We start from the raw sequence: 6,756 nt of genomic DNA, 5'->3' as shown, positions 1-6,756 counted from the left end.
CCCTAAAGATTTCTCCAAAAGACTCCTAGATTTGACAAATGAATTCAGTAAAGTCTCAGGTTACAACATCAATGCACACAAATCAGCAGCACTGATATACACCCAAAATGACTAATCTGAGAATCAAATCAAGACCTCAATCCCTTTATAATAGCTGCAAAAAATAAAATACCTAGGAATATGCTTAACCAAGGAGGTGAAAGATGTCTACAAGGAGAATTACTGAACACTGATGAAAGAAATCATAGATGACACAAACAAATGGAAATACATCCCATGCTCATGGATTGGAAAAATCAGTATCATGAAAATGACTATAACTGCCCAAAGCAATTTATAGATTCAATGCAATTCCTATAAAAATACCAACATCATTTTTCACAGAATTAGAAGAAAAAACAATCTTAAAACTTATATGGAACCAAAAAAGATCACCAATAGCCAGAACAATCCTAACCAAAAAGAAGAAATCTGGAGACATTACACTGACTTCAAATTGTACTATTAGGTTGTTGCAAAAGGATTGGCGAAAACCTCAATTATTTTTGCACCAACCTAACACAGGCCTGTACTGACCAAAACAGCATAGTACTGGTATAAAAGTAGATACATAGACCAATGGAACAGAAAATAAAACCCAGAAATAAAGCCAAATACTTACAACCAACTGATCTTCAACAAAGTAGACGAAAACATACAGGGGGGAAAGGACTTCCTATTCAATAAATAGTGTTGGAAAAACTGGATAGCTACATGTAGGAGAATTAAACTGTATCCCTATATCTTACCATATACAAAAATAAACTAAATATGGATCAGAGACTTAAATCAATACCTGAAAATTTTCAGGAAGAAAGCCTAGAAAAAACTCTTCTAGACATTGGCCTATGCAAATAATTTATAACTAAGACCCTAAAAGCAAATAAAACAAAACTAAAAATTGACAAATGGTACTGAATTAATCTAATGAGCTTCTTCACACCAAAAGAAACTATCAACAGAGTAAACAGACAACCTACAGAATGGGAGAAAATTTTTGCTAATTATGCATCTGACAAAAGACTAGCATCCAGAATCTACAAGGAGCTCAAACAAATCGGCAAGAAAAAAAAAACAATCAAATAATCCCATTAAAAAGTAGGCAAAGGACATGAACATACATTTCTCGAAATAAGATATACAGATGGCCAACAAACATATGAGAAAATGCTCAACATCACTAATCATCAAGGAAATGCAAATTAAAACCACAATGAGACACCACCTTACCCCAGCCAGAATGGCCATTATCAAAAAGTAAAAAAATAAAAGATATTGGTGTGGAGGTGGTGAAAAAAGAATGCTTATACTCTGCTGCTGGTGGGAATTTAAATTAGCACAACCTCTATGGAAAACAGTATGGAGATTTCTCAAAGAACTAAAAGTAGATCTACCATTTAATCCAGCAATCTCACTACTGGGCATCTATCCAAAGGAAAATAACTAATGATATTAAAAAGACACCAGCACACATATGTTTATCATGGCACAATTCACAGTTGCAAAGGTATGGAATCAACCTAAATTCCCATCAACCAATGAGTGGATAAAGAATATATATATACACACACACACAGCATGGAATACTACTCAGCAATAAAAAGAATGAAATAATGTCTTTGGCAAAATAATTTGTTTGTTTTTAAGGTATCTAGTACAAAGGTAAGTAACAGAACAAATATTATTCCACTCTATGCAAACAGAAACATTAGTGGAGGGAGTATTATTGAGGAGGGGTTAAAAACATGAGCTTTGTAATCAAATTGGTTAAAATGCAGTTGGAATTCACCTTCTGTGTGACCTTGGAAATATTATTCGATTCCTCCAAGTTTCAATTTCTTAATCTGTAAAATAGGATTGTACTTTAGGACTTTCTTTTAAAAGAAGATTAACCTAGACAACATATGATGTGTGTTTATAATATAGGTTCACTTGCATATTACTAGGGTGTGATAACAACCACGATGATAGTGAGAGTTCTTGTCTCTCTTCATCAGTGGTTCCATATAGGGCATGTTTTCCTCTCTTGTCTCTCTCCGTGTAGAAGATTTTGGCAAAGCTAGACTCTAGCTTCCACATGTTCTTTATGACTCCCTTATCAAGATCCCCCTGTGTGGTGATGGTTGAGCCCACCCTGCTTTGAGAGTGAGGAATGTACAATGAATAACAACCTACCTATTTATGCTATGATCTTTTCTTTCCAAAATGGCACAATTATTTAGAATCTAGAAATCAGAACTACTAGTGTACCGAATTTGCAATAATCATCATAACACGCATTTACTATGTGCCAGGAACCATGGTAAGCCTTGAACAGCCTATCTCAGTTGAAATCTTGCCCATAACCTCAACATAAGAAACAGAAGCAGAACTACTCTGGTTGAAACCAGTAGGTTTGTTTGGTGGGAGTGGGAAGGCTATTGTCATCTAGCCTCATTGTCTTCCCTCATGACATCCTTAAGCTCCCTCCACTGGACTCTTGGACCTGTTAGAGAGCTGCCATGTGTTGTGGCAGTCAATTAAGACAAGGAGTCGAACTGAAAGTAACAACTAAGCCGTTATTCACTCACTTCAATGGTGTTATCACGAGGCCAGAAAGAGAAAGAGGGTACCAGCTTCCTTAGTGTTCCATTTTTCTCCTTGGCGTGGCACTGGGAAGGGGTCAGATGGATCAGCACAGATTGGGGAGGGGGTTTGTCTCACTGCTGAGGGAGCCCCAAACACAGGCTCCTGTCATTTTATGAATGTGGGGCTCTGGGGAAGGAGAGGCACCTGAACAGTGTCTCAGCCAAGTCCCCCCCCCTCCCACCCGCTATGCCCCACCCTGCTCATACACATATAGAGAAGCTTTGAATGGAGGGGCCCAGGCTGGGCGTGCAAATGTGTGTATGAGCAGGGCCAGTGGGGGTGGGGTGGGCAGAGCTAAAGCTGCAACTCCCTCCAGAGACTGTCATGCACTGGCTCTGCACCAAATGTGATGTGAGGACCACAGCTCTCTCCACATGAGGCCTGCAGGCAGTCTTTGTGATTGCCTGTAGTTGAGCCTGAAAGAACACACATAGGATTCTAGCCTTGAGTCTGACTCCTCAAGATTCTTTGAGTATAGTTTGAAAACTATCGTATTGCTTAATAAAATGTAGGATTGTTTTATGAAGGAAAGATGTAGTCATTTGGCTGCTAGGGAGAATGGAGTTTAATATATTCTGTGCTAATACATAGTTTGTATACCTAATTAGTAACTAATTTACTAATTCGGTTTTTATACCTAATTAGTAAAGTAAGTTAGTAAACTCACTTTAATATGCCGGTTGGTCATCTTTTTCTTCTTTTTCTTTTTTTTTAGAGGCAGGGTCTCACTCTGTCACCCAGGCTGGAGTGCAGTGGTGTGCTCATTGGCTCACTGCAGCTTTGACCTCCCAGGCTCAAGCAATCCTCCCTCCTCAGCCTCCTGAGTAGCTGGGACTACAGGTGCACACCACCACGCCTGGCTAAGTTTTATATTTTTTATAGACAGAGTTTTGCCATGTTGCCCTGGCTGGTCTTGAACTCCTGGGCTCAGGGGTCTGCCCACTTCCACCTTCCAAGTGTTGGGATTACAGGTGTGAGCCGCCATGCCTGGCTGGTCATGCTTTTAAAGGCATGCCATTTATCATGCAGGTGGATATCAAGTTGGTTTTTCTGTTTTCATATTTTTGCCATTCACTGTCCATATCTAAACTTTTGTGGCTCCTCTCTGCAGTGGACAAAATAAGAACTGTAATGCTAGCATAAAACGTTATAACATGAAAACATGAAGTCTTTTGTAAATAAGGTGTCAGTTATTGTCTGTAGTCAAATTCATGGTTTCTCAGTGATTAGGAGCAGAGGAACAACTCTTGACAAATATAAGTGCTTTGTCTCTCAAATCAGATTTGAAATGATGACTTGTAGTTATTCAGCATTTACATGGTATTTTTATATGAATAAGATGAATCTCAATTATTTTTACTAGTGATGATCATGTACCTTGGGGGATTTCAGTAAATTTGTGTTGGTTAATGAGTGGATTGCCTTCTCTACATTAAAAGAATAGCCAGAAACAACCTTAAAATACAAAATTCTGTTTTCCAATTTTTAGATGCCAGCCTAGATTTAACTTGAAGATCCTGACTTCAGAATTTTTTTTTTTTTTGAAATAGATTCTCACTCTGTTGCCAGACTGGAGTGCAGTGGTGCGATCTCGGCTCACTGCAACCTCCGCCTCCTGGGTTCAAGCAATTTTCATGCCTCAGCCTCCTTAGTAGCCGGGACTACAGGTCCACACCACCACATCCAGCTAATTTTTTTTTTTGCATTTTTAGTGAAGATGGGTTTCACCATGTTGGCCAGGTTGGTCTCAAACTCATGACCTTAAGTGATCCATCCGTCTTGGCCTCCCAAAGTGCTGGGATTATAGGCATGAGCCACTGCATCTGGCCCTGACTTCAGAATTCACTTGCATATTACTATGAATGGACTCAAATAAACCTTTGCTGATTTGTTTGCATGTTCAGTAATAAAATTAGCATGCTGGTTAAAACTGGCTTTTGTGACATTTTTTTCCAGGACAGTTGAAGTCGAAACTGCATACACAAATAGCTCAGATAAGATTTCTAGAGTCAGTGGATCCGTCTATGGAGCCATGGATATGATTTTCTGGTAGTGTGCCTTTTAGCCCCTACTCTTTGGGTGTATTGGTGAAATGATGGTACGTATTAATAATGATAATGTACCATCATTTCACCAAAACACCCAAAGGGTAGGGAATGATGATACATATTAATGATACCTTCCAAGGCTCTCTTTCTAAAAAGGGGAACTCATCTTAGAATTGGGGTCTCCTGTGGAATACTCAAAAACCACTGATGAGATTTGATTTGATTTGATTTCTCCTATCATGGTTTAGAGCCTTGGGCATAATGGGTCATGCCCAGAAGATGGTAATTGATGAAGCACTTCCTGCTTGGGAGGAGATAAGGACTACTCTGCAATTTCAAAAGCAATTACAATATTAGAAAAACACAGTAGTTTGATATTGCAGCTCTCAAATAATTGGTTCTTTGAATTTCATGTTGCTTTCCTCTTTGATAAGCACAGCCAAAGAGGAGGGTTTGGAGTTGTCCCCCGGGTCCCGTCTTGTTTATCTAGTTGGTTAGAGAACATGAGAAAGGGAAGAGAAAGTACACTGTAAGTTGGCTGAGGACACCGCTCTCTGGAGAGTAGGATTAGCATTTAATTAGAGGTTAGAAACAAATAGGACTAAGTTCAATTCCTGCCAACTTTATCTTATTCATATGGAGAGGATCAGCAAGCTTTACAAAATGAAGTTCAAAAATACTTAGGAAAGACGAATAGGTTGAACAGTTCACCATTTTAGAAAAGGGAGTGTGGGTTTGTGTCAGTGGATACTTTAGTAGGAAAATAGAATGTAGGCTGCCATTATCTAGTTCTGCTTATATATAAGTAGTCAAGCCTAGATTCAGGGCTGGTTTTTTATACTAGACTCTGCAACTGGGGAAGTCACAAAGAATTTTCACTGTTCACAGAAAGTCAAGAGTGCTTTAATGTTGTACAATAACACTATCAGTAAGAGTAAAAGAAACTGTGTGTATTTTTTTTTTGGAGGGGGCGGGGATGGTTCTGGGAAAGAGGAGGAGGTTAAGCAATAAAGGAACAAGTCTTCAAATGTTGTGGGATAGAAACTTGACCTACTCCTCTGCTACCAACAACAGTAGAATTACAGAATCATATTTGAATGGTCCCCTGGGGCATCCTCGTCCAACTTATGCATGAATCTTTCAGACAATATCCCCCAGTAGGCAATCATTTCAACTTGTGAACCCCTCAGATTCCAGACAATCTAGCACCACTGAGGCAGATCAATCAAAATTTGAGACTTTGGAGCTTAAACTGGCCTCTCTGTAACTTCTCCTTAAATTTAGTTCCTGATTTTAGAGCCAAAGAGAATGAGATCATCTTTTCCCTCTTCCACAAGACAGGTTTCTGAGTAGTTTGAAGGCAGCTGCCATATTCTGTGCTTCAAGGATTTTTTCAGAATAAGCACTAGACACCTCTACTTCTTTTCTTCAACTCTTTGTCATATGCATGATTTCATTCTCCTTGTGATATTTTCTTTTCTTTAAACATACTTCAATATGTCAATGCCTTTTAAAGCTGTAGCACAGAGAGCTGGGCATATTATTATCTGAACAATGTAGAGAAAAAACAGGACACTGACTTCCTTGTTCTGTATTATCATCTTCTATTAAGGAAGTCTAAGGTGACACTGTATGTGTTACAGCCATATCACTCTGAATTTGCCATCACTTCAAGACCTAGGTTATTTATGTGCCTGCTGTCATTACATCACAGCTCCTGAATTTATTTTTAGAATTGTAAAATACCACATTAGTTTCCTATAGGTGCTGTAACAAACGAACACAAACTCAGTGACTTAAAATAGTAGAAATTTATTCCATTACAGCTCTGGAGGCCAGCAATCTCAGGGATGTACTCCCTCTTGAAGCTCTAGAGGAGAACCTGTTCCTGGCCTCTTCTAGCTTCTGGTGGCTGTTGGCATTTCCTGGTTTGTGGCTGCATCTCTTTCTGCTGCATCTTCACATAGCCTTCACCTCTGTGTGTGTGGGTCTGTCCCCAATCTTCCTCTGCCCCTCTCTTATAAGGATACACGTAATTGCA

This window comes from Colobus angolensis, unplaced genomic scaffold, assembly GCF_000951035.1.
Source record: "Colobus angolensis palliatus isolate OR3802 unplaced genomic scaffold, Cang.pa_1.0 Scaffold6, whole genome shotgun sequence".
Lineage (NCBI taxonomy): Eukaryota > Metazoa > Chordata > Mammalia > Primates > Cercopithecidae > Colobus > Colobus angolensis.
The sequence above is the reverse complement of the archived record's forward strand: the minus strand, read 5'-3'. Positions refer to the sequence as shown.